The sequence below is a fragment of the Rhincodon typus genome, chromosome 20, assembly GCF_021869965.1.
Source record: "Rhincodon typus isolate 14 chromosome 20, sRhiTyp1.1, whole genome shotgun sequence".
In the NCBI taxonomy this organism is placed as follows: Eukaryota; Metazoa; Chordata; class Chondrichthyes; order Orectolobiformes; family Rhincodontidae; genus Rhincodon; species Rhincodon typus.
In genome coordinates, this window is record NC_063351.1 from 15,919,221 (window position 1) to 15,930,421 (window position 11,201).

Below are 11,201 nucleotides of genomic sequence, written 5' to 3' on the forward strand. Positions count from 1 at the left end.
TGCATCAAGTGAGTATTTAATGGCTTAGTAGGAAATGATAAGATGGTAAATGCTACCCTTATGCTGTGCATAATTACTTTCTCATTTCAAAGCAAACAAACTAAGAAATAATGCTCACTACCCAAGAAGTCTCAAACTACTAGCCTGTCAATTAGTCAACGTGACTTAAACTCTGGCATTTTGCAAACTGAGTTTTTGTTTCTTTCAATGCTGTTAAGGTGTTCACTTATTTTAAAAACATGACCGAAACCGAAATGCAGTTAAAACCAGGATTTTGAAAACATCATGGACATATTTCAAAGAAGTATTAATAAACTGTAGGATAATTTTGCAAAAGCAGAAATGTTAACAATGTCATGGGTATCTAATTGTCTCTTTATTATTACATAGGAGTGACTTCCAGTGGCCTAGCATTGATTAAAAATATTATGACATTACGTTGTGTACAAGTGAACTTGGTCTAGAAATTGATTATTGCTGAAAAAAGAGAGACATTAACAAACATTTAATTTTGTATTCATCAGGACAAATGCAAGAATTCTAAATTTAAAGTATTTGCAAATACTTATACTGTAGTAGGAACAAAAAGGATGCTGATTGGCTGGCAAGTCAAAAAGGAAACTATATGGGGTCCTTAAGCTCCCAGGTATTTCGGAAAGGGCTGGAAACTTGAATATTTTTCATGTTTGCAGAGAACAGGATCCTGTGAATGCATGTCATTTCTGACAGTGTAACTGAGGCATGTTTTAAATTCATGGTTGTTGTATCTGTTAGAACACAAGATAGTTCACCAAGTGCTGCTTAGTCACAGAATGTTTGCTAACAGACTGTGGATGGCCCACTAATGTAAATTGTTGCAATATTTAAAATTTGGCCTTCTGGATTATCAGAAGAAAAAACACTCTGGCAACCTGTTGCTGTTTTCAGTGTTATTCGAGGGGTGGTTGTGTTCAGAGGATATGAAATTATTGTCAAGCCAAATCCATTCTGAACTCAAAATAATATACCAGTCAACCTTTGCTGGTCATAAAGTATGATCACCTGTGATGAGCATGAAGCGCCTCGGTCCATTGGGATAGTAATGTTCTGTTGTAATACTAAAAGCAGTGTTATTGTATTGCTGTCGTTAATTTATCTTTTCTTTGAAAAAGTCAATGGGTGGGGCCAACAATTCACATTTTTTCAAAGTGAATATCAGTCTGGAGTTTGAAGTGAATTAGGACAGGTCATTTTAGTTAGAGAAAAAACGATTGGTGCTCTGCAAAGCTGTATTTTTTTTCCCAGATTTGGAGGTAGTGTTTACTTTTGTATATATTTTCACTGCTTAAATCCTTTTACTAATCTTTAACTAGTATTGTAAACTATGGGATTTGCAGGTATAATTTTAATATTAATTGGGTTTCTGGTTTTGAGATATTAACTCCAATCAGTTTTGTTGTCTAAAATTAATTATTAACTTGTAAGTATTTCAATAATAGCAATTACTTTTAAAAAGAATTTTTTGAAGCCAAACTGAAGAACAAATGGGTCTAGTATACCAATAGAATTTTGTTTATTTTCGAATATTTGCGACCCAGTAAACAACAGGACCTCAAAGATATATGTTAGGAAATTCTGAAACTTGTTTTTTGATCTTAAGGGAAATACTCATGGTTGAGAGTTTCAGTCTTGAATTTGGGTGAGAAAGCCCTGTGAAGTCCTTGGAACTTGGATGTGTGGAGCAGCGTTTCTGAGAAGTGAACGATGGATATAATGAATTAGTTTACCTTTGAGTGAAGAGTTAGTGTTTAGTCCCTGAGTAGAATTGTTGGAACAGAAATGTTGAAGAGATTACTTTAGGCTGTATAAAGTGAAGCTGAGGTCTGGTGGCTCTTGGAAGAAGCTGTTGCAGTTCCAATCTAAAAGAATGAGGTCACAGGTGTCTTAAACTTTGCAAAGTGTTAGGTACAGGGACTATGCTGTGAGTATTATGAAAATGGTCTTTTGGGATTGTACCAGGGGTATGTTTGGGTACTATACAAAAACCGTTTTGTTTAATCCCAAAACATTATGAATTGAAAAATAATGCCATTATATGTTTTATGGTGTGTTTAAAATCTTTGAGTTTGGATTACTCTATTTAATCTTCTTTCCTCTCGTAATATGCTTCCACTTTATTAATAAAGCAAAATCCACAGCATTGAGTGCTTGTGTTTCAGCAAAAGACCACTTCATTAAAACCAAAACAAATCATCACATTATCTATCAAGTCAGGTTCTGACTGGGATCTGACATGACCAATAATAGCCATAGCTGGGATCATAACAATATCTTTACTTGAGTAAGTTTTTTTTTCTTGTTTGCATCAGACTAGTTATTGTTATCTAAAGAACTGGCTGACTTGTGTCTGATACTGAAGTATATGCAGTCTAATAGCTATATGACTTGGCAATATCATCTCCCTTTTTTAAATGCGGACTTTGTTGTGATCAGTGGAGGAGGAGGACAAGGAAAGCAATCAATTCACCCCTCCAAACCTGATTATAACAGTAGTTAAATGCTTGTTTACAGTCAGTATAGTATGAACTTGTAATTTTAAAAAAAATTTCAGGCATCAGTGTTATTTTAGTTGAAACTGGCAAGTCCTTTCTTGAATAACAATGTATTTTCATCCTGCTGCTCCCTTTAGATGAGGTATCCCATTGTATTTTCTTCCACTTTTTTTTTTGTCTAGTGCATTTTGCAGTATCTGCTGCAAGGAAGGCATGCAGTTAATCATTTCCATTACCTCCTGCTTTTGTTGATCTATAACCCAGCATCCCAGGATTTATTGCAAAAAAACAGGAGCCAAATACTTTTCTGTTCTTGAAAGTATCTAATCTGGACCATGCACTTTGTTTACAATGTGGAAAAATTGGGAACTTGTAATTGTGAGAAATCTGTTGTCTACCCTATATTTCAAACCTTAATTCTTAAAAATCTTCTAAACTGTCATTTGAACCTTGGTAAGTTTAATTTCATAGTGTAGGTTGATTTATTTCCAAATATACCTTCTGGTGTACTCTTTCAGCTTGATGACTGGAAAGTTATTGATATGTCTTTCAGTTTCCAGAAACTCGACAACAGTTGGACAACAGCCAATAACGGCAGTTTATTTTCTCTCTTTCTTTGTCCCCAGCTTCACTTACAATTCATTTACACATTTTCAAGATAGAAGTTATTGCTGGTGTCTGAAATTTAGGACGGATGAATATTTTCAGTTACGTAACTACTGCATCAAATGTGTCATAGTATTTCAATGAAATAAAATTCTCTCCAATCATTTCTGCAGCAAAAAATACAATCATTCCTTCTGTGCTCCTTGTATTCTAACTCCAACCAGTACAATGAACGAGGATTTTTTTTGTCTCAACCAACTGTTGATGTTCAGCTTGAGGTGATTTTTTTGAAACTCTGCACAAACAGTTGCAATTCTACAATGCAGTAAACTATTGGTCAGGTGCTGATCTTGCACTGGTGGATGAAGTGGGAAGAGAAATAACCTGCTGGTGTAGAAAGTGCTGTCCTGAGATTTAAAACACATTGTAGAGCCCAAGTAAAGTAGTCTAACTTCTATCTACACTAAGTGTCCATCAATGACCATTAACAGCTTGGGTGAATTATGTACAATTCAAATAATGATATTTTTTGAAGTGATGTTGCCCAGAATACACAAGAACTCAATTTTTTGCCTTCAAGTAGTGCCATTGTATGGCTTATGTCTACTTGAGAGCATACTTGAGTTTAATGTCTCAATGTTAATGGCAACACCTTTTGACTGTGCAGCTGTCCCTTGGTAATGTACAGAAGTGTCAGCCTCAATTGCTCACATTTCTGAACTGGAATGCAACCATGTGACCTTCGGACTCAACAGGCAAGTGTTTCAGTTTAGCAAAGGTTAATATGTTTTAAACAGGCAAAAAAAATACTGCTCGTGTTGTAAGTCTGACAAAAGTGTTGTAAATACTCTGCAGATCGGTCAGCTTCTTGTCAAAATGAGCAGAGTAAACATTGCAGGCTAAACATCAAAGGTCTTTATGAACCTGATTTTTTTTTTAGCTCTCCTTCTCACCACTAACATTGTTTAAAAAGTCAAAGACTAAAATAAGCAATAAATGTTGTAGATCCTAACTATTCTTAGAAAGCAAATGGATTTGTGAAAAACCAGTGCGATTGATTTGATAATGAGGTCAGCGTATGTCGGATAGATGGGTTGAGGCTTCAGACAATGGCGCACACAACTGTGATCTACACAGTTCATGCACGTGGAAAAAGCAGATTATTTAACTTCAGCTAGTACGTTATTTATCTGGTGCAGTTGCACTATATCACTGCTTTACATGGGCACTCTCTCTGAGTCACGTTTTCATGTGATGCTTTTGAAAAATGTGCCATGCAGTAAATGCCAGTCTTATTCTTTAAATAGGTCTTATGGTAGTCATGATATGTTCCCTGCAAGGAAAATTTTTGATTAGATGTGCACGTCACCTACTGCTATCTGAAATGATCACTGAGCTTGGAGGTGTTTTGTGACTGCTGTTGTATGTCGGATTCCAATCAAGATAGCTTTTAAGTTAGGATATAATTACTAATTTCAGCTGTCAACTGAATAATGTAACTTATTTTCCACATAATAACATTTTTAAATAGCAAATGATTATCCATTTGCTTTCCAAAAAAAAAGTGGTGAACATACGCCATAGAAGGAGATCATAGTTTTCTCCATGTAGGCTAGTTAACAAGCCTGTAAGAATACCACCACAAATATGCTCCCATTAGTAGTTTAAGACAGAACCACATAGGCTTTTCATGTACCTTACTGTAAGAATATTTTGCAGCTATTACACTTTAGCTTATTTGGAGATTGTGCAGGGTATGGTAACGCACAGACTATGTTTGGACAAGTTATCCAGAGACCTGTACTTATAAACCAGAGAACTCCATTTGAAATTCCACCATGGCTACCTGATAATTTTGAATTTGTTTGCAATATAAATAAGCAAACCTGGAAATGAAAAGAGGGAGCAGTAAAAAGTGACCCTGAGATTGTACAATATGACGCTGCCTAGAATAATTAAGTGAGCAAAATATCACGTTATAGGCACAATTATAACGAGTCGTCAGAATAACAGCTATAACTGAACGAAGATGAGAGTAGATCCAATTGAAGAATGAGGTTTGAAATTTTCCATATAATCTTGAAAAAAATCCATCATTTCACTGAGCTAAATCAAAATATCAGTGGATGAAAGCAGCAGTTAGACCAGGTGACTTGAATTTTAGAGAAAATTATTTCTTTAATTTGATTTTAGAATGATTGTAGCAACCCATGTATGCTGCAAATACTTGACAGACAGTATCTGTGGAGAGCAAAATGACAATTTATAATTTAATTCTGAGACCTTTGACAGAGCTATACCTGTCCTGTAGAATTTTGCTTTTGAGCGAATCGTCTTTGAGAATAACTTTTGAGCCGGGTGTGGAATTGTACTTCTAGATACATGGCAACAGGGACTTGCTGTGTGGATGTTGATGTGCTCACCCCATTCTTGAAAATTTGTTATAAGTTAATGCTGTATATGTATTGTTTAATTTTTTTTGTTGAACAAATACATTTCTTACCTGTTTGTGGAGGATTTGGCTTTTTTAGTATTGTAACGGGTTCAGATGATGTGTTGATTGTTTTGATTTGGTAAATGGGATACTGATATTTTGCCTTGCATGTGGCTTACATTTGTTTAAGTAGATTGCCCCATGAAACATCTATGGAAACAGACTTTGTTCTTTGTTCACAAAATACTTACATGGGGTGTATTTTTTCGTGGTACAGCTAGTGACCCTGTCTGTTGACTTGTATTACAACTGGAAATATTTCGAAAACGTGGCCAATAGTCAACCAGAGTTTAAATTAAAATAATGTTTTCCTTTTAAGGTGTGGGAAATAAAGCCCCCAGACTCCAGTGAAAGGTGCAAACCATATTGTTGGGAGTGCGTGCAGTAGCAAGAATAGAGTAAGTAAACAGGAGACTTTTGGCATTAGAGGTTTCCGATTGAAAGTTGACGAGTATAAAGCTGACAAATGAGTGGGATTTCAAATGGAACAGGATGTGCAGTAAAAGAGTGCAAGAGCAATTGTGTTGTACCAGAAATGACACCCCATATCTCCTGATTCATTGTTAGGACTGTCAAACAAGTGCTACTGTTTGTAGAGCTGGCTTTGAAGAGAACATTCAGGCAAAACTCCTGCAAAATGATGGCCTGTAGGCTGTAACTACATGGCAAAAAAAGCATCTTCCCGTCTGAGTCTTGTTTCTTCGACACTCAAATGGCCAGTGTTCTGGGGGAAGGATGACTTTTTAAAAAAAAAAACAGTCATGTTAAGCTCAACAACAACAAAAACAGAAGTTGCTGGAAAAGCTCAGCTGGTCTGGCAGCATCTGTAAAGAAAATAAACTCAGTTAATGTTTGTGGTCCAGTGACCCTTGAAGTGCAGCGGTGTTGATATTTAAAGAATACCCATCATTCAAAAAGACAACAACTTGTCTATTAAGCTGAATCATGCTTTGAGTTCAGATGTCTTGATGAAGCAGGGAAGGGAAGAAAAGGAACTACATTCTGTACTCTGGATCCCACACCTCATGGGAGCCCTTGCCCCATATAGCCAAAGATCAGCAAGTTTAGAATCTTCCAGTTCAGTCACATGCAGACCAACAGCAGAAGAATGACCCTAAGCAAATGTCATCTTCAAATCAAGGAACAGCCAGTGCTTACTCTATCAGTCTACTTTGTCACCTGGACCTCATCAAAATAGCTCAAGCAAGATTGTTAAGCACCATTTTCTGTCAATAAATCCAAGCTGGCTTTCTACAATTAATTCCTGTTTATGCAAGTGACTGAAACAGGTTATTACTTTTAAGCATTTTCTCACCATTGAAATTAAACTGACCAGCTTATAGTTGTTGGGTTTAACCTTGTACCCTTTGAGCAGGGGTGTAACATTTGCAATTTTTTACTTCCCTGGCACCACTGTAGTATGCAGATATAAAAATACGGCAGAAGTAGATTGAGGACTGAGAAATAATGGCCTTGCACCTGAAATTTCTACTCTTCCCTCCGTATCCTAAGGTGCATCTTGTTCAGCCCACGCAAGTACTTTTTTTAAATTACACTGAAATAAGTTTTTTATTTACACATTTACATCACAAACTGCTTACTTCAGAGGAATGAACCTGGAAGAGTGAGTGCCACCGATAACAGATCTGCCATGTTTAACAGGCTTGTAAGTGATGGAGAAATCTCCAGATAATGACTGATCATTTCAGGCTTGATTTCAAACTTGGTGAAGGTTTTTCCATTATACACACCCACCATCTCTGAGAGGATAACCGTCTCTAGAAGGTGAGTTTTGACGACCCTTGGTTTCTCCGTTGGTGGAGTTTCCTTTTTAGCTTTGCGCATTCTTTTCGGAAGAGACTTGCTTGCAGTGCAGGCTTTTGTTCACACTCGTCTGCCTACAATACAACTGCATCAGCTGCTCATGGGACATATCAAGGAGCTGATCCAGGTCAACCACTCTGTAGGTGAAAGTCCTTTTCTTCTCCTGTTCTACTTGGTTAGTCATTTTTACCTGCTGTCTTGATAAGTTGTCAACTTTAAGTACAGCCTACCTTTCCAGGTACCTTCTTTATCAATTTTTATCCCATCCTAATGTCTCTACTACTTGCACTTCTTTCTCTACGATTTCAGCATCTTGTTTCTTGGTAAATACAGTTGCAAAGTACTCATGTATAACCTCAGCCATTCCCTTATGCCTCCCGGTGTAATTCTCTTTTCTGGTCCTTCATTTTGTCCACACTGTTTTATCACTCTTACTATTTATTTGTCTGTTAAAGATTTTTCTTTTCATGTTATTTGCTTGTCTCTTGTACTCTTTCTTAGCTTTTATTCCTTTTTCATTTTGCTTTGAACTTTCTGTATTCGGCGTAGTTGTGAGTGCTATTTATCAACCTGATATTTGTCACGTGCCTTTTTATTTTTGCCTCTTCCTGAGAGTTCTGGCTTTAATTATCTTATCTTTCTCCTTGTGGAAATTTACTGCAATTGCAGCTGAACCGTCTACCCTTTAAAGACAACTTTTTGTTCTGCGATTTTTACTACCAATTTTTAAGTATAACTTACCTGGGCCAGATCCATTCTCATTCTATTGAAATTGACATTTCTCCAATTAATTATTATTATTCTGGATAGTTCCTTGTTCTTTCCCCATAACTAATTTAAACCAAATGATATTGTGATCACTGTTGATTTAAAACAGGGAATGTTTCTTAGCAACATTTTGTATATTTAGTTAAATTACATCTCTATTTCAACAGATACCATTGATCTGCTCATTTTCTTGCTGACTTAGTCTTTTCCCTATTCTGTCCAAGCCTCCCACCTCCCCAGTTGCATCAGCAATGATGCCGTTTGACATAATTTGCTGCTTGGAATGCAAAGCTTGAATATGGCACTGTGATCGATCTCTGTGTGTGTGTAGTTGAGTCCATGTCATCAAGTAAGTTCAACTTCATTAATTTCAATGAAAAAGCAAAGCAAACTGTGCACCTACAAATTATCTTCCAGAAGCACACCGGTGACTGAACCAATAAGAAACCAGAAAACATTACCTTGAAGAGACATCAGAAACCTTATTCACAAATAATCACTGACACAATCAGGGTTCCCTGCTTTTCTTTTTCCCCCCAAAAGTACTTTTTTCAGCTTTGCAAGAGTGATTAGGAAACTCGGTGGTTTCCTTGCACAAGCAGCAAAAACTGAAAACATCCCAAGGAACTTGAGAGGTTTAGTTGAAAATTAACATATGTTAAGCCAAAGGAGGAGTTATTGCTTATGCACATGAGGATGACTGCACCTTGTTGTATTGGCCACAAACTTAGCCTAGATAGAACGAATGGCAAGCATTGTAGATTAATTCACATAAATCTGGGCAGTGATTCATGAAAAAGATGTGTATTACAGCTAGCTTAAATAGACTGCTTTATGTAACTAAGCCTATAGTTTCCCTTTCAGATATTTTCTGTGAATTAATATATGGAGCAACTTTTTGACTATCATGTTAATTTTGCACAGGCAATTTGATCTTGAAACTAGCCAGTTTGAATTTCATGTTCCTTGATGGCCCGTATCAGGATTTAAATAACTTGAGACCGTTTCCTGCCTTTATCCATTATGATTTGAACAAATACAATTGTGCTTCAATTTTTTAATGGCAGCTTGAATAATAAAATTAATGTCTGCCTCATACTTATTCCATTTCATACTTAAACACCCTCAAAGAATGAAGGTAATTGATAAATGTGTTCAAATTACTTATACCAAGTTACCTCCAAATTTGCCAAAGTTCCTTCAGTAAGGTACCTACCTATAGAATTAAAGATGAAGAAACGACTGAGGAAAGAAAACAGCAAGTATTTGTTCGAGGATTGATGTTAATGTGAGGGGTAGGAAGAGCTGGGCGATACCCTACGATTTAATGCTGGTATGTTTTATGTTTCTCACTTGTGTTAATAATTTAGATTTAGAAGCTCAAATCAAATTAGTGGATGAAAGACATATTAAGACTGGGTAGAGTGCAGTTGATCAGTCACTGAAGGACAGCTGAACCTGATGAGGTAACGAAACAAACAAGAAATGCTAAATGACCATTTAGAGATAAACAAGTTGTTTAGAATCTTTTATTTATTGCTAATAATCTCCCTGACTGCCACTTGTCATTTTAGACCAGATAACACACCAATTTTTCATAGTTGAGACAGAAATTACAAATGCGATGTTTTGTAGTTGTGCATCGTTACAGCATTCGCTGTCTAAAATTATGTAATTATGCACCAGCTGGGAATGATGGAACCATAAAACTTTACAATGTACGAGGTGGCCACTTGGTCCAACGTGTCAGAGTTGGCTCTTTGCTGGAGCAATCCAAATCTAGTCTCTGCTCTTTCCATAATTAGTGCATGCACGATGGTCCAATTAAAACACTCAGTCTGTGGGGACTTTAAAATAGCAGCTCATTTATTAGAAAGTAGACCTGTCAGTTCACAACTGAATGCAGTAGACTTTGCTGCCAAGATTCAGGCTGCGCCGCAAAATCAATTTTCGTAAAGTTGGCACTTGTGTTACTGTCATGTAGAATTCAACAAAGCAAAGAGAATACTGTATTGTGTTGCTAAATCAGAAGACAAGTTAAAGAGTTTTATGCTGCAGCTGGATATCCACCTTGGGGACTTTGTCTGTATTTGATCAAGAGTTACAGGGAAATAATTAAAAACCTGAAATCAACCTGATGGCTCTACTCTGCACTGTGTCCAGATTTTGCTTTTGAAAAGGAATAGAGAGTTTTTGGGGCTTTTCATCTTTGAAAACGGAACTGAGAAAGGACTGTTATCAATATATGTCACAAAAATATGGCAAGGAATACCAGTTCAAATTGGTGAAAGGAATTAATGTCAAGAAGTCTTACTCACGCACAGTGGATCTAACATTTGAATAGACTTCAGTCAGAGGAAGGGATAACCTCTTGAAGAATGAAGAGACAGTTTGGATAGTGGATTGGGCCTAAGATGGACTAAATGACACGGTACATACATTTTTGTCAACTTCTATATTGTTACACAGTAAAGCAACAGCTTTTCAGGCAAAAGCAGCAACACAGAAAATTAATTAATTATATTTCTAAAGTTCTGCTCAATATTCGCAACCTCCATTTGTGAAAACTAATAGATGTAAAAATAACCATTCTCCTGATTGCTCTGTATAGTGGCATCATAAATGTGATTAAGATTTGTTCAGTATTTTATGTTACAAATGATCTTTAGAAAAATTCTTTGAATTTTGCATTTTTTATTGGATGTGGAAAACCATAAGAAAATGAAAATTAGCTTTGTGAGCTTTTTGTGACCCCTGCTGGATGGAGTGGAAAAAGGTTATATTTAGTAATGTGCAGTTCACCAACGCATTTGTCCATACCCACGTTTATCCCTTGTGATGCAAAACCCTATATATATACATGTCTATTGGACTTGAATAAAAATTGTCATCTTCATTAATATCTGTTTGTTTGCAGGTGTCTGTTGTTCTGTTCTCTCTCTCTCTCCCTCTCTCTCTGTGTGTGTGTGTGTGTGTGT

General features: G+C 36.4%; 1 protein-coding gene and 1 pseudogene across 1 annotated transcript in view; one reads left to right on the plus strand and one right to left on the minus strand.

The window, feature by feature from the left end:
- The window catches only part of marchf5 (membrane-associated ring finger (C3HC4) 5), a 115,731-nt gene that overhangs the window by 75,669 nt on the left and 28,861 nt on the right, over positions 1-11,201 (plus strand). The window lies entirely within an intron of this gene.
- LOC109912122 lies at positions 7,229-7,639 on the minus strand (annotated as a pseudogene).